The 23334-nt window shown below is 37.5% G+C and overlaps 1 protein-coding gene across 1 annotated transcript in view; it reads left to right on the top strand.

Moving 5' to 3' along the window:
- The window catches only part of CLOCK (clock circadian regulator), a 116125-nt gene that overhangs the window by 11317 nt on the left and 81474 nt on the right, over positions 1-23334 (top strand). The window contains exon 2 of the mRNA XM_011992501.1: positions 19863-20016. The gene's annotated coding sequence lies outside the window, so the exon portion shown is untranslated. The remainder of the gene's footprint in view (positions 1-19862; positions 20017-23334) is intronic.

The raw sequence follows: 23334 nt of genomic DNA, 5'->3' as shown, positions 1-23334 counted from the left end.
TATTAACTGTTAGGTGGAATCCCTTTTCCTGGAGATACCACTCTTAGAGCCCTCATACTTCCTTTTTCAGTCTTGACAGGTTGTAAGCTGCTGTATATATGTCTTTCTGAGATATTCCATGACTGCATTTCTGGTTAGATTTACTGTTTTAGATGCTACATCTTCCTCTTTTATGGCATTCTTCCTTTTTTAGCTGGAATGTATTTACTTTTGTGTGTGTGTGTGTGTGATGGAATCTTACTCTTTTTCCCAGGCGAGAGTGCAGGGGTACAATCTTGGCTCACTTCAGCCTCTACCTCCTGGGTTCAGCCAGTTCTCCTGCTTCAACCTCCCCACTAGCTGGGATTACTGGCATTTGCCACCATGTCTTGCTAATTTTTGTACTTTATTAGAGACAGGGTTTCACCATGTTGGCCAGGTTGGTCTTAAACGCCTGACCTCAAGTGATCCACCCTCCTCGGCCTCCCGAAGTGCTGGGATTATAGGCATGAGCAACCACATCCTGCTTTGAATGTATTTTAAATTAACTTCAGTATACGGAGTACTTACAATGTAATATCGTGAATTCTTGCATATCTGAAAATAGCTTTGGCCTGGGTCATAATTGCTTGATAGTTTGGCTGGGTGTAGAAATTTACTTTCAAATTAATTTTCTCTTACAACTTAGAGGTTTTTGGTCTATTCTGTTGAGCATCAAGATGGTAAGATGTCTGATGCTACTCCGTCTTGCTACTTTCTAAATGATCCTTTCCCTCACTCGCAAAGACAAGCTTTAGTATCTTTGTCCTTTGTAGTTGTGGAATTTTATAATTATGTGTTTAGATATGAATTGTTTTTGTCATTCTTTGCTAGACTCAGTAGGTCCTTTCAGTTGAAATGCAAGTGTCTCCCTTCAGTTATGGAAAATGTTCTTTTACTATTTCCTTGGTAATACTTCTTAGTCTACTAAGGTGGGAGGATTGCTTGAAGCTAGGAGTTTGAGACTAGCCTAGGCAACATAATGACACCCCATCTCTACAAGAAAATTAAAATATGAGTTGAGCATGGTCATGCATGTCTGTAGTCCTAGCTACTTGGGAGGCTGAGACTGGAAGATCACTTGAGCTCAGGAGTTCGAGGCTGCAGTGAGCTATGATTGTGCCACTGCACTCCTGCCTGGGCAACAAAGTAAGACTGTCTCTCTTAAAAGCTAAAAAAATAGATAATATCTTTATCTTGGTCTTTTTCTAGCTGTTGTTTCTTCTTGTATGTCTAGGGATCCTTATTGTTAATTCATGGTTCTTGCTAAAGGACTGTCTTGATTATATTAGGTGCTGCTGTTGGTTTCCTGTATTGTAGTGGTGGACTTGTTTTCTAATTGCCATCTTGGAATGAGAAGACTGTTTGTCAACTCTTTGTACATAGTTGGAGCATCTCTTGTTTCCTGGCAAGTTAGGTTTAGGGCAGAAGATCAGGGAACCTGTTTTTAGGCGTAGGAGCTTTCCAACTGCCGTATAGAAATGGACTCTACAGATACAAATATTGACACCAGAAGACCTAGTTTCTTTCTGTTCAGTTTGTTAACTGTCTTTAGAAAAAAAAAGAGTATTTCACCTTTTGTACCTACAGGTAACACTGGCCCTTGCTTAGTCATTGAGGGGGTAGGGAGAAAGAACGGGTGAAGCTTTCTCTTGTTTTCAGCCTCTTTACCTACTAACACTGAGCCTAGAATCTCTGAAAGATTGACTTTGACCTCCACTGTAGTCCTTTCATGTGTAGATTTTGGGCTGTGCTTCACTTAGTTCTGTTTAAACTTAACACACTTGGATCTCCTTTCTGTTCTCCAGAAATCTATTGTAAACACTTTCTCTCTGTTCTTTTCATTGTCTTACAGATTTATTCTTTTTTGTTTGTTTTTATGTGCTCATCTGCACAGACTTTCTGCATGGCAGGGGCGGCAAACATGAGTGTTTATCATCATCATCGCCATCATCATCTCATTCACTCCCCAAGTTTCTTTAAAATAAGGCATTTGGGGGCGGGGGTGAAAGAAATAGTCATTTCACCCCTAAATACTTCAGTATGTTTAATTAATTAATTAATTATTTTTTTGAAATGGAGTTTTGCTCTTGTTTCCCAGGCTGGAGTGCAGTGGCATGATCTCGGCTCACTGCAGCCTCTCTCTCCTGGGTTCAAGTGATTCTCCTGCCTCAGCCTCCCAGGTAGCTGTGATTACAGGTATGCACCATGAGACCTGCTAATTTTGTATTTTTAGTAGAGACAGGATTTCACTGTTGGTCAGGCTGGTCTCAAACTCCTGACCTTAGGTGATCCACCCACCTCGCCTCCCAAAGTGCTGGGATTACAGGTGTGAGCCACCACACCCAGCTGATATTTTCTTTCATAGTCTCAGTATCATTATCACACCTAACAAAATTAATACTTCCTTAATATCATAAAACACCTAGTTCATATTCAGATTTTTCAAAAATGCCTTTTTGTTGCTTTATTTGAAACAAATAAATATTTGAATCAGGTATATACCTGCCAGTTATTTTTTTTAGTCTTTTAAAAATTCTATTTTCTCTTTTTCAGTCATGCCTATATAATGATTGAATCTTTTTTAAAAAAAGATATTATTTGGGAGAGGAATGACATCAGTTTGTAGATCACCTTTGATAGAAAATGTTTGGGCAAGCTATGTGTTGTATAGTTTTGTTCTCTCTAATATCCTAAGAAAGTAAAACCTGCCCCAAACATGCTTTTGTTTTTACAGGATGTTTTAAACATATATAACAGCATATAGAATAGTAAAATGAACTCCTATGTACTCATCACCGACTTTTAGTGATTTATTTACTCAACACCTCTCGTTTCATCTATACTTTAATCTCCTTACCCTCTTCTAATATTATTTTCAAGTGTATTCCACATATTATTTATCTGTTAATATTTTAAAGTATATTTCTAAAAATGATTACCACAGTAAAGACTCTCAAGTCTTTTTACCCTCCATGTTGAAGGAACTGGGTCTATTTTTCTTTATAATGTTTCACGTTCTGCGTTTTCTTATTCCTTTTGATGTCATTTTACTTATTACTTTTTTTCTTTTTTTTGATACAGAGTCTCGCTCTGTCGCCCAGGTTGGAGTGCAGTGGCACCGTCTTGGCTCACTGCAAGGTCTGCTTCCCGAGTTCATGCCATTCTCCTGCCTCAGTATCCCAAGTAGCTGGGACTACAGGCACCCACCACCTTGCCTGGCTAATTTTTCGTATTTTTAGTAGAGACAGGGTTTCACCGTGTTAGCCAGGATGATCTCGATCTCCTGACCTCATGATCCGCCCACCTCGGCCTCCCAAAGTGCTGGGATTACAGGCACGAGCCACCGCTCCCAGCCTAGAACTTTTTTTTTTCCGTATTGTCAACACTGCACCTCTTCCCCAGAACTGGGGGCAGACACAGTAGTGTGATTTGGAGGATGAGAAACTGTCTTAATTTACTGTTTTAAGATTTCTTTGCCTTCTTGAATGTGACATTACTACTGTTGAGAATGTATGGTCTAAAGGTTCATAAATTCTAGTTAGACTCTTAACAAGAATATTCTGTAAGTAGTACTGTTACTACATATTACATCATGATATGTGGTTGTCCCAGTGTTAGAGATGTTAAGATTGATAAGTGAATTCAGTTGGTGACAATATGATCCATTGTGAAATTCACCATTACTTTTTCTCCTAATGGTTTTTAGGGTTGATGATTTTTGCCTATGTATGTAATTTCTTTTGTTCTTAGTTGAAATTTTTCTTTAAAGGAGTAGCTCTCAGTACTTTGGTCCCTTTGCCTACCTTAAAATACAGTTTGACAGGACAGGCAAGGAAAATGCTTTGTTAATTTCCTATTACAGATTGAATATCTCTTATCTGAAATGCTTGGGATTAGAAGCGTTTCAGACTTCATATTTTTTTCCGATTGTGGGATATTTGTAGTATACTTTTCAGTTGAGTAGCCCGAAAATCTGAAATCTGAAATACTGCTTTGAGTGTCATGTCATTACTCAAAAAGGTTCATATTTTGTAGCATTTCTGATTCTCGATTTTTGTATTAGGCATACTCAACCTGTACTTAAATATTTTCTTATTAACCCTTGGCATACCATCAGTACACACTGGAATTTTTTTTTTTTTTTTTTTTAAATAGCAGTTCTAACTATTGAAGGACTAATAATTTCTTGACTGTCATTTTTTCTTAAAGGCCTTTGAAAGAAGAAAGGTAACATATACTTAAAATTTTTTTTTAAATTTAGCCAGGTGTGGTGGCTCATGCTTGTAATTCCAGCACTTTGGGAGGCTGAGGTGGGTGGATCACTTGAGGCCAGGAGTTTGAGACCAGCCTGGCCAACATGGTGAAACCCCGTCTCTACTAAAAATACAAAAAAAATTAGCTGAGCGTGGTGGTGGGCACCTGTAATCCCAGCTACTCGAGATGAATATTGCATTGAGCCAAGATTGTGCCATTGCACTCCAACCTGGGCAACAAGAACAAAACTCCATCTCAAAAAAAAAAAAAAATTATTCATTTATTTAGAGACAAGGTCTTGCTCTGTTACCCAGGCTGGAGTGCAGTGGTGGGATCATAGCTTATCGTAACTTCCAATTCCTGGGCTCAAGCGATCTTCTCTTCTCAGACTTCTGAGTAGCTAGAACTATAGGCATGTGCCACCATGTCTGGCTGTTTTTCTTTTTTAAATTTTTTTCTAAAGAACAGGGTATGTGGCCCAGGCTGGTCTCGAACTTGCAACCTCAAGTGATCCTCCCACATTGTCCTTTCAAAGTGCTGCGATTACAGACATGAGCCACTGTGCGCAGCCAAGATTTTCTTTTTAAAAACTGAATAAAACTCATTCTTTCATTGCTTATATTTCTGTAGCTTTAAGGATTGTGATTCATCATTCTAAGACTTGTTTCATTACTAAGATTTGTTTCATTCCATTCATAACATATTACTCATCAATTATTTCCATCCCTCCTAAAAGATAATATGAAAATGGAAAAATGATGGAACCACCTAGGAGAGTGATAGAATATGGAAATAAATTGTCACTTTTGTATTTGTTTATTTGTTTGTTTTTAAGATTTTTGCATTTCCCAAAGTATTATATCATCTTGCTGGAAGTTATATGTCTGGAGATACCATTATTGTAGGCTACTTTCTGCTTTCATTAGAAACAGTTGAGAATTTAGAAATTTTCATTTCTGCCCATTATGGCAAAGAGGAAAAATTACAGGAAGATGTTTTACATGTCTTTGACAAACCAGCACATAAATGCAAAGAGAAAAATAAATGCACTTCAGGCTTTATTCAATAGAAATTTCATGTGAATCACTGGACCATCATTGTCCAATAGAAATTTTATGTGAACCACAAATGTAAGTAATAGGTATAATTTAAAATAAAAAAATAAAAATAGGTCAAGCAAATTAAGCAAAATCTCAGACTGTACTTATTCGTATAGTAGGTGAATTTTCTCAGACTCAGAAATCAATGCATGAAGAATTATATTTCTGAGTGAAAAAATAAAAATATAGTTATTCTTATCTAGTCAGTCATTTAACAGGTGTTAATATTTTCTGTTTTCTTTTTTCTTTTTATTTATTTATTTATTTTATTTTTGAGACAGAGTCTCACTGTGTTGCCTAGGCTAGAGTGTAGTGGTGTGATCTCGGCTCACTGCAATGTCTGCCTCCCAGACTCAAGCAATTCTCCTGCCTCAGCCTCTTGAGTAGCTGGGACTACAGGCCGGTGCCACCATGCTCAGCTAATTTTTTTTTTTTGTATTTTTAGTAGAGAGAGGGTTTTGCTGTGTTGGCCAGGCTGGTCTTCAAACTCCTGGCCTCAAGTGATCCGCCTGCTTCAGCCTCCCAAAGTACTGAGATTACAGACATAAGCTGCTGTGCCCAGCCAGGTATGAGTATTTTCTGATAAGCCTTACACCATCCTGTTTTGCTAGAATGATGTGTTCTTTCATCTTTTATGATGTTTGCATGCCAAAATTTACTAGATAACAGTTTGTAATACTAAAGATGTGTAACAAAGGTGACTGGAAGGAAATAGATTATTTAAAAAGAAAAAAGTTGTTTGATTGCTCATTTTAATTAGTGCTTAAAAACAAGAATGTTTTGCAGTTTTGGTGCAAAAAAAGATGGTATCCACTTTTAATAAAATTATAAGCCATCAAAGGTTTCAAAAAATTCTTCAATTTTTTTAAATGAAATTTCAAGAAGTGTCAAAATATTGATAAGCTGATATGAAATTAGAGATATGTATTAGAAATCTGGAGAAGTATTAGAAATATATTTGAAATGTATGTAGAGATGTATCTAGAGAGGTATTAGAGATATATGTGAAACCTGGAAGCAGTACAAGATGATTATGTTCCAGATTCATGCATGGATGATCAGTCAGTTGCATTCAGAGGACATTACCATGTCATGTAGATACATTTTCAAAGCCTCAAAAAAGGGAATAAAAATTTGGTTGTGATATGTTTAATTTTTAAGTGTCAGTAATTTTTTTTATTATCTCTTTATTCTCGTATAAATAATTCATAAAGTGACTTGAAAACATAAAGGGTCCGTTGGACCAAGAAGGTGTAAATAGTGATGACTGTTCTGTACCCTGAGGGTTGACTCGATACTCTAGTTACTCTTTGGTCACAAGTGAGAGTTTTATGTTTGCTCGGTTGTCTTTTTGAGTCAGAATCTTGCTCTGTCACCCAGGCTGTAGTGCAGTGGTGCGATCTCGGCTCACTGCAAGTTCCGCCTCCTGGGTTCACGCCATTCTCCTGCCTCAGCCTCCCCAGTAGCTGAGACTACAGGTGTCCGCCACCATGCCTGGCTAATTTTTTTTTGTATTTTTAGTAGAGACGGGGTTTCACTATCTTAGCCAGGGTGATATCGATCTCTTGACCTCATGATCTGCCCGTATGTACATGTGCATATTTGTATATTGTATATGGAGATGCATACATATATATGAGAGAGGGAAAGTGCATTCACAAATACATATGTATGGTGGAAAGTGTACAGATGTGGCAGATTGTTAACAGTTGATGAATCTAGGTGAAGAATGTATGGCTGTTAATCTTATTATTCTTTAAGGGGTAAGATACCTGTTTAAGTTACCTATTTTTCCAACTACTTATTCTGTTCATGAGGTTTAGCATGTTTTCTTACATTTATTGGTTCTTTATGCTTCTTTTTAAAAACAAAAAGAACAAAAAAAAACATAGTTTATTACTGGTTCACATCTTTTATCTTTTTTTCTTACTGATATGTAGTATCTTGTTAGAACTTCGGATACTAATCTGTGGTGTATTTTCTCAGTCTGATTTGTCTTTTCATTTGTTTATGGGATATTTTGGTAATTAGAAAAGTTAAAAATAAACATTAAATTAGATTTAATTAGAATGAAGCCAAATATATATATTTTTTAAAGTTTGTGTTTGGCTTGTTTTCCTTTAAGGTTTATGATAGTTTTAAAAAGTTATTTTCTACTCTATACATATGAAGGTATTGTGTGTTTTCTTCTAAAAATTTCTGTTTTGCCTTCATATTTGGGTCTGACGCACTTGGAATTTGTTTTCGTGTGGTAAGAAAGAAATCCACTATAACTTTTTGCCCTATTTGGGTACCTGTTGTCTCTGTACCATTAATGGATAGTCCATTCTTTCCCTCTTTGTTTATAATGCTGCCTTTTTAGTGTATGTATAACTCTATTTCTGATCTTCTCTCTATCTTTGTTTTGAAAGACCCATATTATAAGGCTTGATTATTTGTAGGACTACTTTCTCCGTTTTCTTCTTCAAATTACTGTAGCTATTCTTAGCCTTTTGCTCTTCCACATAAATACTAAGATCAGTTTGTCTAGTTACATACACACTCATATATGCATACCATATGGAAATAAATCAATATAAGATATTAATAAAAATTGCATAGCATCCATAGATGTATAGATGTATTTAGAGAGAATTCAGAGGTGAGGAAACTGAAATTCAAGCAAAGTGAATAATTTGCTCAAGTATGTCTGAGTCTGAGAGGCCCATTTCCTTTGCATACTTGTAAAGGCCAGTAATTCATGAGGCATTACCACTACAATATAACAGTAGCAAGAATCAGAATTTGGAGAGCACCAGCACACATCTAAAATGTATAAGTGAGCTTTGTAAAACATAGAAATTTGAGCCCGGCATGTTGGCACATGCGTGCATTCCCAGCACTTTGGGAGGCTGAGGTGGGTGGATCACCTGAGGTCAGGAGTTCAAGACTAGCCTAACATGGTGAAACCCCATCTCTACTAAATACAAAAAATTAGCGACGCGTGGTGGCGCATGCCTGTAATCCCAGCTGCTTGGGAGGCTGAGGCAAGAGAATCGCTTGAATCTGGGAAGTGTGGGTTGCAGTGAGCTGAGATCATGCCATTGCACTCCAGCTCTGGCAACAAGAGCAAAACTCCATCTCAAAAAAACACACAAAAAAATAGAAGTTTGAATTTATGTGACAGATAAATTAAGGGACACAAATTACTGTAGTTCCATTTAAAATTGAATTTTTTTCTAGTACATTTTAGAAAGAAACTGTTTTACCAGTGTTAAAGTTGTACTTTTGTAAGAGAATATCTGTAAAAATATTGTAGACTGAAGAAACAGTGAGCATAAACTTGGAGGTGTAACAAAATTTGATGTATGTAGTGAATAGCAAGTAAATGGAAAGGGTTAAATCATGAGAGACTCGGAAGAGATAATGCTGAACCTTGGGGACTAAATCTGGAGTTCACAAAGGAGTTGTTATAGGGAGCAATTTTTATATCTCAGGGAGTTTGAGTGACATGATCAAATATGAATGTTAGAGTCTTCTGATATAAAGCAAGAGATGGATTCAAGAGGGCTGGTGCTGGAGGCAGGGGATGGGAAGAGGAATTTATGAAGATTAATTCCAGTCACAGAATTGGGAAAATTTTGAAGGAGTAAGGGAGAAAGAGTATTTAAAATGCCTCTAAAATTTGTAGCTTGTATGAGTTTAACATTACCTCACTTTGTTTCCTTAGAACTGAACCTTAGTATTAAAAATACTTTGGAGGGAGAAAAACCCTTTATGTCTACTGTAGATTTGTTTATTTTAAATATATATTGTAAAATTAATATAAATTTGAAGCAGTAGGATACCTGTGTCAACAGTCTGTTTTGCCTCAGGTGTTGTTTTCTAGGTGTTGTTTTCTGTTTTCATACTATAAAAGCAGATCCTCATAATGATATTTTAGGAGTTGAATTTTCACCAGTTCATCTGCACAGTAGGGAAAACTATTGCTGTTAGTAAATGAGGTGTTGATGACCCTTGGATACAGTTGGCATCATAATCCTAAAACTTTCATCTGTAATTAATGGGAGCAAGGCTTATAGAAGTCAGGGTGTTGGGAGAAAACAGATACTTCACTTGATTGGTGTGGGGGCAGTGATAATTTTAAGGATTGTGATACGAGATTGTTGCTTTTGATGATTCGGTGGCCTTAAAAAGGTAGTTAGATTTAGCACAACTAATTGCCAATGTAAGGCGTACTCTGGAACCCAGAGGGCTTCTATGACAGTTTTATAGGATAACAGAATCTTACCCTGTTGGCTTCAGGAAGACTATGCTAAAATGTTGGCCTTGAATCGGATTATTAAGGTGATACAACTGCAGAGAAGACTAAATATGCAAACCTTGACAGGTCTTCTGTGTCTCAGTCAGTGCTCTAATAGAGAGAGAGTGGATCCCTGTACTTCAGAATTTTTAATCCTACAATTCCTGCTGAAGCTTCCTGGCAAGGAGAAACATCCCATTTCCCTCTGGCAGAGGAAAGACCCCCTACCACCCCCCCGTCCTCATTGCTTGAAGACTGTGCAGTGATCCCATCCAAAGAAGGAGCTTTGTTCAATGACGTTTTTTTATTTTATTTTATTATTTTATTTTTTTGAGGCAGATTCTTGCTCTGTTCCCCAGGCTGAAGTGCAGTGGCCAGTCTCTGCTCACTGCAGTCTCCGCTTTCCGGATTCAAGCAATTCTCCTGCCTCAGCCTCCTGAGTAGTTGGAATTGTAGGTGTGTGCCACCACAGCCAGCTACTTTTTGTATTTTTGTATTTTCACCATGTTGGTCAGGCTGGTCTTGAACTCCTGACCTCAGGTGATCTGCCCACCTTGGCCTCCAAAAGTGCTGGGATTGCAGGCATGAGCTACCACGCCTGGTCCAATGACGTTTATTCTTAAGATATGCCTCTACTATGACTCGTTATCCTCTGGTTAATAACTATAGTCAGGGTCTTAGCACAGCCCAATAAGAGAATTACAAGCCCTGCTCCGGAAAGAACTATCCTGTATACAAAAAGAATTGCAGGACTGCAGGCTCAGTGACTCGCACCTATGATCCCAGTGCTGTGGGAAGCCAAGGCGGGAGGACCACTTGAGGCTAGGAGTTCGAGACCAGCCTGGGCAACATAGTGAGACCTTGTCTTTACAAAAAACTTTTTAAAAAATTGGCTGGGCGTGGTGGTGTGTGCCTGTAGTTCTAGCTGCTCCAGAGGCTGAGGCGGGAGGATCGCTTGAGCCCAGGAGTTTGAGGGTGTAGTCAAACTCAAACTTGTTATGAGTTTGATTGTTATGATTGTTCCATTGCACTCCAGCCTGGGCAACAGAGTGAAACCCTATCAAATAAAAATAAAACAAAATAAAATTGCTGGACTTGAATAATAAGCATCTAGAGAAACCAGGGAAACAGGTATGAGAATGTTTTGAAAGGTGTTGGATTAGATGGGGGGCAGAATATAAGGTTAGCTTGAGGAAAATGTATTGACATGAGGATACTCATTGATGATCTGGGATTCAGTGTCATTCCAGGGCATTGGAACTGCCTCTTATAACTTGTCGGTTGTCTTAGTCCATTTGGCTGCTGTAACAAAGTATCTTAGTCTGACTAATTAATAAGCAACAGAAATTTATTATTTACAGTTCTAGAGACTGGGAAGTCCAAGATCAAGTTGCCAGCAGATTCAGTATCGTGGTGAAGGCTCATTCTGGTGCCTTCTTGCTGTGTCCTCACATGATGGAAAGGGAGGGGAACAAGCTCCCTCGGGCCTTTTATAAGGGGCACTAATCTCATTGATGAGGGTGGAGCCCTCATGACTTAATTACCTGCCAGAGGCCCCATGTCTTAATACTACCACATTGGGGATTAAGTTTTAACATAAGAATTTTGGAGGGACACAAACATTTACACCATAGCACTGATACAGTTCTTTGACGTCTGGGCACAGTGAATGTCTACAGTCAGCCTTTTAAGGAAAGATGGTATCATGAGGAAAACAATAAATATTTGGGATTTTTATTTAGGGATTAATACCCTATGGGAAAATCTTTGCCGGATCTCTTATGTCTCTTTAGCACTGATCAGATAAATTCTCCCCGTCTTCTCTCCTCTGCATTTACCCCAAATAGGCCAGTTTTCTCATGGCTCTACATAGCTTGGTAATGTCATACCTCATGTTTGCTTTGTCTCCTTATCTGCCTTATTTTCTTTAACTTTCTCTTCATATCCTGACATTATACCCTCTCTTCCCTAAGTGTCAGTTTATGATTTTTGCCTCAGGTTATCCTTTTAAAGCTGAAACAGTAGCTCCCAAACTTCTATGACCACAACTCATAGTAAGAAATAATATTTTATGTTATGACCTAGTATACTCATACACACTCAAACACATATCTGAAACAACAGTTTCAGGAAGTACCCTTTACCATAACTAGGTGTCCTGCGGTCCGACTCCCAACCCCCACCATGTTTCATTTTTTAAATGCTGGTTATAACCCCTATATTTCTGTACCAAAGGGTAAAAACATTTGTAATTTTGTTAAGAGTGCTGATGTAATGTTCTCTATAAAGTTTATATCAATTTATATTCCCACCATCAATGTGTAAGAGTAATGACAAAGCCAACATTCTACTACTGCTATCCCATAATCATTAAGGAAATTGATTTTGTAATTCTGAAACTCCCCAAAAAGATATCTCTAGGCTCAGTTGGTTTCACTGTAGAGTCTAATCTACACAGTCTCTTCTAGAAAACAGAAGAGAAGGGAACATTTCAAGTATTATCCTGATACTACAACCAAAGGCAGAACAAGAATAACAAATTAACCAATATTATTTGTAAATAGAGACACAAAAATCCTCAACTAAATATTAGCAAATAAAATTCAGCAACATATAAAAATAATCATTTTGTTTTGTTTTGTTTTGTTTTGTTGTTTTTTTGAGACACAGAGTGTCTCTGTTGCCCAGGCTGGAGTGCAGTGGCGTGATCTCGGCTCACTGTAACCTCTGCCTCCCAGGTTCAAGTGATTCTCCTGCCTCAGCCTCCCAAGTAACTGGGACTAGAGGCACGTGCCACCACACCCGGCTAATTTTTTGTATTTTTAGTAGAGACAGGGTTTCACCATGTTAGCCAGGATGGTCTCGATCTCCTGACCTCATGATCCACCCACCTCAGCCTCCCAAAGTGCTGGGATTACAGGTGTGAGCCACCGCGCCCGGACAACAGAATCTTATACTGTAATAATCATATGGAGTTTATTCTAGGGACACATGGCAGGTTAAATATTCAAAAATCAATGTGATCCACCACATTAACGGGCTTAACTGATGGTTTGTCCAAAATCATATTATCAACAGTATATTCAATTATGTGTGCTTATGTAAAAGTAAAGTGAATGACGGGAATGATACAAAGGATAGGAGGGAGGTATTAGGATTATTATGTGGTACTTGCACTACCCATAAAGTGGTTTAGTGTTACTTGAAAGCAGCCTTACATTAGTTGTAAATGTATATTGTGAACTCCAGGGCAACTACTGAGAAAAGTGAAAAAACAAAAGAAAATGAAAAAGTATGCCAAGAAAGGAGAGAAAATAGAATCATGTAAAACTACAACAGGCAGAATAAGACTGGAAGACTAAAATAGGAATAAAGAACAGCAATCACAAATATGGTAGCTACTAATCTAACTATATCAGTGATCACTTTAAATGTTAGTGATCTCAGCACACCAATTAAAAGACAGTGCCGGAGTGGATGAAAAATCCAGGCTTAACTTTATGTTGTCTACAAAAAAACCACTTTAAATATAGATACATAGATTAAAAGAAAATGGATGGGGAAAAATACAGTATGCTAACACTAACCAAAAGAAAGCATGAATAGCTATATTTTAATTTCAGACAGAGCAGCTTTCAGAGCAAGGAAGTTATCTGGAATAAAGAGGGGCATTGCATAAATAATGATAAATGGGTCAGTTCTCCAAGAAGAGATAGTAGTCCTAAACATCTATGCGGCTAACAGTGGAGCATCAAAGTATGTGAGGCAAAAACAGAACTGCAAGGAGAAACAGATGAATCTGCTCTTATAATGGAGACTTTATCCCATTGTTAGAAATGGACAGTTCTAGCAGACAGAAAACCGGTCAAGACATAGACGAGTTCAACATTGCTGTCGAACAACTTGATATAATTGACATCTATAGTCTACTTCATCCAACAACAGCAGAATACACATTCTTCTCAAGCCTATGTGGAACACTCACCACGAGAGACAACATTTTGGGCCATAAAACACCTTAACAAATTTGAAAGAATAGAAATCAGACAGTGTCTGTTCTCAGACCACAATATAATTAAAGTAGAAATCAATAACAGAAAGAGAGCTGGAAAATCCCCAAATACTTGAAGATTAAACAACACTCTTAACACATGGGTCAGAGATTCTCAAGAAATTTAATTTATTATTAAAAATTTTTTTATTTTCATCTTTTTTTGCACACTACACTGATGTATCAAGAGAAATCTAAAAATATTTTGAACTAAATGAAAATGAAAACAACCAAATATGTGAGATGCAACAAACGCAGTGCCTAGAGGGAAATTTATAGGGTGGAATATGTATATTAGAAAAGAGTAAAGATCTAAAACCAAAGTTTCTACCTCAGGAAACTACAAAAAGTAGAGCAAATTAAATCCAGAGTAAGCAGAAGAAAGGAAACAATAAAAATTAGAGCAGAGGCTGGTTGTGGTGGCTCATGCCTGTAATCCCAGCACTTTGGGAGGTAGAGGTGGGCAGATCACGAGGTCAGGAGATCAAGACCATGCTGGCTAATACAGTGAAACCCCATCTCTACTAAAAATACAAAAAATTCAAAAATTTAGCCAGGCATGGTGGCGGGCACCTGTAATCCCAGCTCATTGGGAGGCTAAGGCAGGAGAATCACTTGAACCCGGGAGGCGGAGCTTGCAGTGAGCCGAGATCTTGCCACTGTACTCCAGCCTGGGCAACAGAGCAAGATTCCGTCTCAAAACAAACAAAACAGCAGAACCAGTGAAGTGGAAAACAAAAAATCTTACAGAAAATCAACAAAACCAAAAGCTGGTTCTTTGAAGAGATTAATAAAATTGATGTGCTTCCAACTAGACTAAGGAAAAAGGACACAAATTGCTAATAGAAGACATGAAAGTAGAAATCATAACAGATTCCCATTTATATTAAAAATATTAAGGAATATTATGAACAACTCTGTGCCCACGAATTTGATAACCTAGATGAAATGAACCAATTCCTTGAAGGACGCAATCTGCCAAAAGTCATGCAAGAAATAGATAATCTGAATAGGCCTATATCTATTAAATTGAGTCAACAATTATTTATAATCTTTTAAGATAGAAATCACCAGGCCGAGATGGGTTCATTGGTGAGTTCTAATTCTACCAAACATTTAAGGAAGAAATTATGCCAATATTAACAGTCTCTTTGAGAAGACAGAAGCAGAGGGAATACTTTCTAACTCATTCTGTGAGGCCAGTATTACTTCAATACCAAAACCAGACAAAGATACTGCAAGAAAAGAAAACTGTAGACCAATTGATCTCTTATGAATGTAGATGCAAAAATCCCCAACAAAATATTAGCAAATCAAATTCAACATTTATAAAATGAACTATATGCTATGATCAAGTGGGATTTATCCAAGGCATGTAAGAAATTAATATAATCCGTCACATTGACTAGCTAAAGAAAACACAATTGTATGATATCAATAGATGTTTAAAAAACATTTGACAGAACCCAGCACCCATTCTTGATTTAAAAAAAAAAAAAACTCTCCGTAACTGTATAACTTGGAATAGAGAGGAACTTCTTCGACTTGAGAAAGAACATCTTCGAAAAAATCTACAGCTCAGCAAAGTGGGGGAGGGATAAAAATGTTCTAAAGTTAGATTGTAGTGATAGTTGCACAACTCTGTAAATATAAAATTTACATTATATATAATGTAAATATAAATTTTATATAAATATAAAATTTACATTATATATAAATGTAAATATAAATTACATTTATATTTACTCTGTAAATATAAAAAACACTGAATCGTAGGTTTTAAATGGCTGAGTTATATAGTGTGTGAATTGTGCCTCAGAATGGTAAATAATAATTTTTTAAAAAGAGACAAGGGGACATAACAGCCTAAATGCAGTAAAGAGCATCACTGAATTAGGTATTGGTATTGGGATATGAATGGAAGATTAAAAGTATTTTATGAATGTGAGAATAAAACTATAGCTAATGTTTTACATAATGGTGAGAATCTAGAACTTAAGATTCCCAGTAAGATCAGAAACAGGGTAAGGATGTCCCGTTTTACCACTCCTTTTCGGCGTCATAGTGGAAGTTCTAACTAATGCAATAAGATAAGAAAATGAAATGAAATGTATACTGATTGGGAAAGAAGAAATAAAACTCATTTTGTTTGCAAGATGATATGATTGTTTATTTAGAAGCTCCAAAAGAATTGACAAACTGGAACCAGAAGCACAAGGTAGCAGGATACAAGGTTAATATGCAAAAGTAGATTATGTTCCTATATACCAGCAGTGAACAAGTGGAATTCTGAAATTAAAAACACAATACCATTAATCTCCTGAAATAAATTCTTAGGTATAAATTTAATAAAATATATATAAAATATGTGCAAAGAAAACTTCAAAACTCTGATGAAAGAAATCAAACAAGAACTAAGTAACATGTTCATGGATAGGAAGACTGTATTAACAAGATGTCAGTTCTTCGCAATTTTATTTGTAGACTGAATATAATCCTAGTCAAAATTGCACTTTGTTGTAGATATCAACAAACTGGTTCCAATAAGTTTATATGGAGAGGCAAAAGACCCAGAATAGAAAACTTAAAATTGAAAGAAAAGAACAAATTTGGAGATCCAACATTGCCTGACTTCGAGACTTACTTTACAACTACAGTCATCAAGCAGTGTGGTATTGGTGAAAGCATAGACAAATATTTTAATAGATCAGCATAGACAAATGTTTTAATAGATCAGTGGAACAGAATAGAGAGCCCGGGAATAGATCCACATCAGTACAGTCATGTGTCACTTAATGAAAGAGATACATTCTGAGATGAGAAATGCATCGTTGGATGATTTTGTCGTTGTTCAAATAACGTGGAGTATATTTACACAAACTTAGGTGTATAGCCTGCTCTGCACCTAGGCTGTATGGTACAGCCTATTGTTCCTAAACTGTACAGCATGTTACTGTAGTGAAACTATACATAATTTTAATGTAACAGTAAGAGTTTGTGTATCTGAATGTAGAAAAGGAACATAAACATACAGTATAAAAGATGACGGTATACTTTACATAGAATACTTACCATGGAGATCTTTGAGCTGGAAGTTGCGTAGGGTGAGTCAGTGAGTGAGCGTAGATTGAATGTGAAGGCCTAGGACATTAGTGGACACTGCTATAGACTTTATATACACTGTACACTTAGACTACACTAAATGTATTTAAAAAGTAATTTGCACTACAATGTTATGATGGCTACAACAGCTGTAAAGTCACTAGACAATAGGAATTTTTCAGCTCTCTTATAATCTTACAGGACCACTGTCATCTATACGGTCTGTCCTGAAATATTGTTATGCAATTCATTATTGCATAGTCAACTAATGGTTCACAGAGAAACGAAGACAATACAATGGAGAAAATATAGTCTTCAACAAATGGTACTGGAACAACTGTCCACATGCAAAACAGTGAATGTTGACAGACCTTATACCCTTCATAAAAATTAACTCAAAATGGATCATAGACCTAAATGTAAGTTGTAAAAGTATAAAACTCCTAGAAGACAACATAGGAGAAAATCTAGATGACTTTGGGTTTGGCAGCGAGTTTTTATCCTCCAATCAAAGATGTATTCCATGTTAGAAAAAAATTAAATTTAATTAAAATTAATAATTTCTGCTCTGTGAAAGGTACTTATCAAAAGAATAAAAAGACAAACCACAGACTTGAAGATTTTTGCAAAAGACATATTTGATAAAGGACTTTTATCCAAAGTACACAACGAACTCTTAAAACTTAACAGCTTTAACCAACAAACCAGTTAAAAATGGGCCAGGTATGCTGACAGATACCTTACCAAAGAAGATGTACAAACAGCAAGAAGCATATGAAAAGATGTACCATATCATCTGTTATCATGGAAATGCAAATTAAAATGAGATACATACGTATTTGAATGGTGAAAATCCAAAATACTGACTACACCCAGTGCTGGTGAGGATGTGGAGCAATAGGAACTCTCATTCATTGCTGGTTAGAATGCAAAATGGTACAGCCTCATTGAAAGGCAGTTTGGCAGGTTCTTACAAAACTAAACATAGTCTTACCATATGATCTAGCAACCAAAGAATTGAAAATTTATGTCCCTACAAAAATCTTTATGTGAAAGTTTATAGCATCCTTTTAAATAATTGCCAAAACTTGGAAGCAACCAAAGTGTCTTTCATTATGTGAGCGGATAAACTGTGGTGTATTCAGACAATGAAATACGTCATTCAGTGCCAAAAAGAAATTATCAAGCCATGAAAAGACATGGAGGAATCTTAAATGTCTGAAATGGCTACATACTGTGTGATTCCAACTTTATGACATTCTGGAATAGGCAAAATTATGGAGGTAATAAAAAGATGAGTGTGGTGTAGGGGTTAGTGAGGGGAGGGATGCATATGCGGAGCACAGAGAGTTTTTAGGCCAGTGAAACTGTTCTGTATGATATGATAGTGGATGCATGCCATTATGTTTGTCTAAATTCATAAAATGTACAGCACTACAAGTGAACCCTAAAGTTAACTATAAATTTTGGGTGATAAGGATGTGTCATTGTAGGTTTGTCAGTTGTAGTAAATGTGCCACTCTGGTGGGGAATGTTGAATATAGGGAAGGCTGTGCATTAATGGAGTCGGGGGTATATGGGAAATCTCTGTACTTTACCCTCAGTTTTTTATGTGAACCTAAAACAGTGGTATTAAATTAGAAAAGCTAAAGGAACCAAATTAATATTCTAAAGTCTTTTTTTGTTGATATTTAAACAGTACTTTTCTGATGGAGGAGTAACTAAAGTGCTTTCAATATTGTGTCAAGAAGTATTGTTGACATTTCTGTGAATTTTGTCAGTACAAGAAAATTAATAGTTGTGATTACACTGTGTCATTAAAATCATACTAGATAAATAGGATAATGAGAGCACTTGCTTGATAGTGATGTTGTGAGGATTGAATTAATACATGTCAGGTGCTTAAAACAGGGCTTTACACGTAGTAAAGTGCTTAGTAATTGTTAATTATTAGTTGACAATTGTGATGAGACTTTTTTCTCATTCTGCACATTGGACCCTTGATGGTCAGTTGATTCTTTTATCCATCCATGGCAAGGTCAGCTATCGGCCCAGGGCTGTTCTTCCTTGGGCTTTTCCAAAAGTCCCCTGAAATCCTCTCTAGGAACTTTTAGCTTCCTGCTCAGAATGTCAGAATGGCTAGTATATTGCAGACAAGTGGTAAGGGTTTAAAATGGGCTCTGCCTTTAGCCCTGTGTGATTCAGGGCAAATTGCTTCACTTTTTACTTTCTTTTTTTGCCCATCTTGTCTCAGGAAATGTCTTTTCTCATTTCCTGTTTTATTCTGAGCATCCACATTGGACTTACATTACTTCCACACAAATGTCATATTTTCACCTATGCCTGGTCATTTGAACACACTGTTCCCTTTGGACAAAAGATTTTCTTTCTCACCTCTCCCCTCTTGCTTTATTTGGCTAGATCATACACATTCTTGCATTAAATTCTCCTCCTTTAGGAGAACTTTTTTTTTTTTTGAGACAGAGTCTTGCTGTTTCGCCCAGACTGGAGTGCAGTGGAGCAATCTCGGCTCACTGGAACCTCCGTCTCCCGGGTTAAAGCTATTCTCCTGCCTCAGCCTCACCAGTAGCTGGGATTATAGATGTGTGCCACCATGCCTGGCTAATTTTTGTATTTTTAGTAGAGATGAGGTTTGACCATATTGGCCAGGCTGATCTTGAACTCCTGACCTCAAGTGATCCGCCTGCCTCGGCCTCCCAAAGTGCTGGGGTTACAGGTGTGAGCCACCGCACCCATCCCAGGAGAACTTTTCTAACCAATTCCCAGCAAACTGGTTTGTATCTCTATTATGCTTTGCCTTCACACCATCGTGATTTTTCAAACTTTTTGTCCCATTTACAGTTGCCCTACAGGCTGAGTTCCCAGAGGGGTTGATGAGATCTGATCTGTTTATTGACACATTCCCAATTCTTGGCACGTAGAGGAGGCTCGCAATAAGTGTTCTATACGTCGATGAGACAAAAATACTAGAGATAATAATGTTACTTAAAATTTGGGTAGCATTATTTCAGCAACTGCTGTTTTTTTACAGAATTTTTATTTGTTCCCGCAAAGCTGCTGAAGCTCAGAAGGTGATTCTATCACATTGTAAGATGCCTTTGGATAATTCTACAGTCCTCTTAAATGAGTCTTTAGAACTTGGCGAGTTTCACTAGATACCTTCAATCATCATTTTGAGCTCAAAGGTATGCTATCTTTGTTTTTTTCCCTTAATCATGGTGGGTTGGGATTTGCAGTGTCCTGGTAGATGCATAGGACAAGGAATTATAAAAATAATTGGGGAATGATCTGCTACGTGGCAGCTTTTATTTATCTTTAGAATTTTCATTCTTATGAGGAGTAAGAAAGTTATTCATTGGGAAAAATAATTGAAATCCAGATATAAAGTATTTTGGCAATTCCTGAAATTTCTCAAAACTAGTGCTCTAAAGTAAGAATCATAACTTATCTTTTCCTGAGTTTAAGGAAGATGATTTGCAAATGACTGAAAGTCAAATAAGAATTATTTCCTGCCAGGCCTTAGGTATAAAGTATCAATTGACTGAGGTAAAAGAAGAGCCAGACTGCAGCTCCTATTTACAAGCAGGCCTTCATTGGGGTCTGCACACCACCAAATTTATTCAGCCTGGTGCCTGCTTTGGTATGACTCATGAGCTAAGAGTAGTGTTTGCATTTGTAAATGGTTGAAAAAAAATCTCAAGAAGACTAACTTGTGACATGTGAAAGTTATATGAAATTTAATTTTTAGTGTTTATGAGTAAAGCTTTATTAGAACATTAGCCACTCTTATTTTTTAGGTGTTGTGTATGACTGCTTTTAGGCTATAACAGCAGTTAAGTACAGTCATGCATTACATGGTCAGTGGTGGACCAAATATACAACAGTGGTCCCATGAGATTATAATGGAGCTGAAAAATTCCTATTGCCTGGTGACATCATGGCCATCAGGTCATCATGGCACAACCTGTTACCTTTTCTATGTTAAGATATGTTTAGATACTCAAATACTTAACATCGTGTTACAGTTGCTTTGAGTATTCAGTACCATTACATGCTGTGCAGGTTTGTAACCTAGGAGCAATAGGCTATTCCATGTAGCCTAAGTGTGTAGTGGGCTATACCGTCTAGGTCTGTAAAATACAGTCTGTGATGTTGGCACAATGACAGATTGCCTGAGGATGCATTTCTCAGAATGTATCCCCATGACACATGTCTGTAGTTAAAGCAGAGACCCCAGCACTTTGGGAGGCTGAGGCGGGTGGATTACAAGGTCAGGAGATCGAGACTATCCTGGCTAACATGGTGAAAGCCCGTCTCTACTAAAAATACAAAAAATTAGCCAGGTGTGGTGGCGGGCACCTGTAGTCCCAGCTACTCGGGAGGCTGAGGCAGAAGAATGGCGTGAACCTAGGAGTTGGAGCTTGCAGTGAGCCGATATCACGCCACTGCACTCCAGTCTGGGCAACAGAGCGAGACTCCATCTCAAAAAAAAAAAAAAAAGTTTACCTGTGTGGGCCTTTACAGAATAAGTTTAGCTGATCCTTTCTCTACATGGTTGGAGAAGTATTTATAAATTTGAGTGCTATGGTTTAAGAGATGAATTGGGGGGGAAATTAGAGATAGGAGTCCGTGCCAATTCTCAGTGACTTATATGTACTTTTTTCGTTTGTGGAAAGTATAACCCATATTCTAATTATATTGACCTGTGTTGTTTTAAAATAGCAAATCAGGGGAAATGGATTCTTTTATTATTTTTATTCTAAAATGAATATGTGGGAATATGTAAAAAGAAAATTAGTATGCTACTCTGTTTTTAACCAAGTTTTAATGTTACTCTAATACCTTACATACCTAATATCTTAAGTACTTAAAAGATTAGTTGATGACTGACTCTGTAACAAAAGTAGTTCATTGGAGATGAAAGTACACTGTTGCTTTGGAGTCAATGGATAGGCCTAAAAGATACGGTTAAGGAACTCTTTTGTAATCAGACACAGGCAGGTTAAGTACTGTATTAGGAGATAGAAGACCATAATTTTAGTGTTTACCTTCTTTGTCCCATGAGAATACTTACTTATGTGACTCGGGGCACATTTACCACTCTGAATCTAATTGCTTCATTTCCAAATTAGGGAAAACTAATACCTTTCCTGTCTGAAAACAGGAGTCTTTGGTGGTTTGCTAAATTACAAGTTTCCTAAGAGTAGATACTGTGCCTTTTTAGCTCACCACTGGATTCCCCAACTCTACAGTTAGCATAGGCCGGGCACATAGTTGGCACACAGTAAGTGTCCAGTGAAAGAACAAGGTATGTGCCAGTTCCAATAACTATTATATCTCTGCGTGATCAAAGTAATTCCCCTTTCTTTAAAGGTTTGCTTATTGAGACTGGGTGTTTTTGTTAACTGGAGGAGAGGATTTTGATGAAAATAGTAATTTTCTGTAGATCCTTTTTTAAAAAGTTATTTTATTTATTTATTTTAATTTTTGAGACAGAGTCTTGCTCTGTCACCCAGGCTGGAGCGCAGTGGTGCTATCTTGGCTTACTACAACCTCCACCTCCTGGGTTCAAGTGATTCTTGTGCCTCAAACTCCTGAGTGGCTGGGACTACAAGTGTGCACCACCATGCCTGGCTAATTTTTGTATTTTTAGTAGAGATGGGGTTTTGCCATGTTGGGCAGGCTGGTCTCAAACTCCTGATCTCAGATGTTCCCCCCACCTCAGCCTTCCGAAGTGTTGGAATTACAGATGTGAGCCGTCACACCTGGCTCCCCCCCGCCCCCCCCCCCTTTTTTTTGAGACATGATCTTGCTCTGTCACCCACACCGGAGTGCAGTGGCATGATCTCAGTTCACTGCACCTCCCAGGCTCAAGCTATCCTCCCACCTTAGCCTCCTGAGTAGCTGAGACTATAGGTGTATACCACCATGCCCAGCTAATTTTGTTTATTTTTTGTAGAGATGACGTCTTACTATGTTGCTTAGGCTGGTCTACAACTCCCAGACTTAAGTGGTCTTTCTGCCTCAGTCTCCCAAAGTGCTGGGATTACAAGTGTGAGCCACCATGCCCGACCCAGATCCATTTTCTACAGATACCAATCAAATCATTGGCCAGATTTATTTGTATAAATTGATTATATATTGCTATTTAATAGAATATAAACCTCTAATCTAAGAATTGCTGATCTCAAAGAAACCTAGAAACCTCCTCATTATAAAGCTATATACTATAGGCCGGGTGTGGTGGCTCACGCCTGTGATCCCAGCACTTTGGGAGGCTGAGGTGGGTGGATCACCTGCAGTCAGGAGTTTGAGACCAGCCTGGCCAGCATGGTGAAACCCCATCTCTACTAAAAATACAAAAATTTAGGCAGGTGTGATGGCGGGAGCCTGTAATCCTAGCTACTTGGGAGGCTGAGGCAGAAGAATGGCGTGAACCTAGGAGTTGGAGCTTGCAGTGAGCCGATATCACGCCACTGCACTCCAGTCTGGGCAACAGAGCG

This window comes from Mandrillus leucophaeus, unplaced genomic scaffold (assembly GCF_000951045.1).
Source record: "Mandrillus leucophaeus isolate KB7577 unplaced genomic scaffold, Mleu.le_1.0 Scaffold412, whole genome shotgun sequence".
In the NCBI taxonomy this organism is placed as follows: domain Eukaryota; kingdom Metazoa; phylum Chordata; class Mammalia; order Primates; family Cercopithecidae; genus Mandrillus; species Mandrillus leucophaeus.
This window is presented reverse-complemented; position numbering and strand designations above follow the sequence as displayed.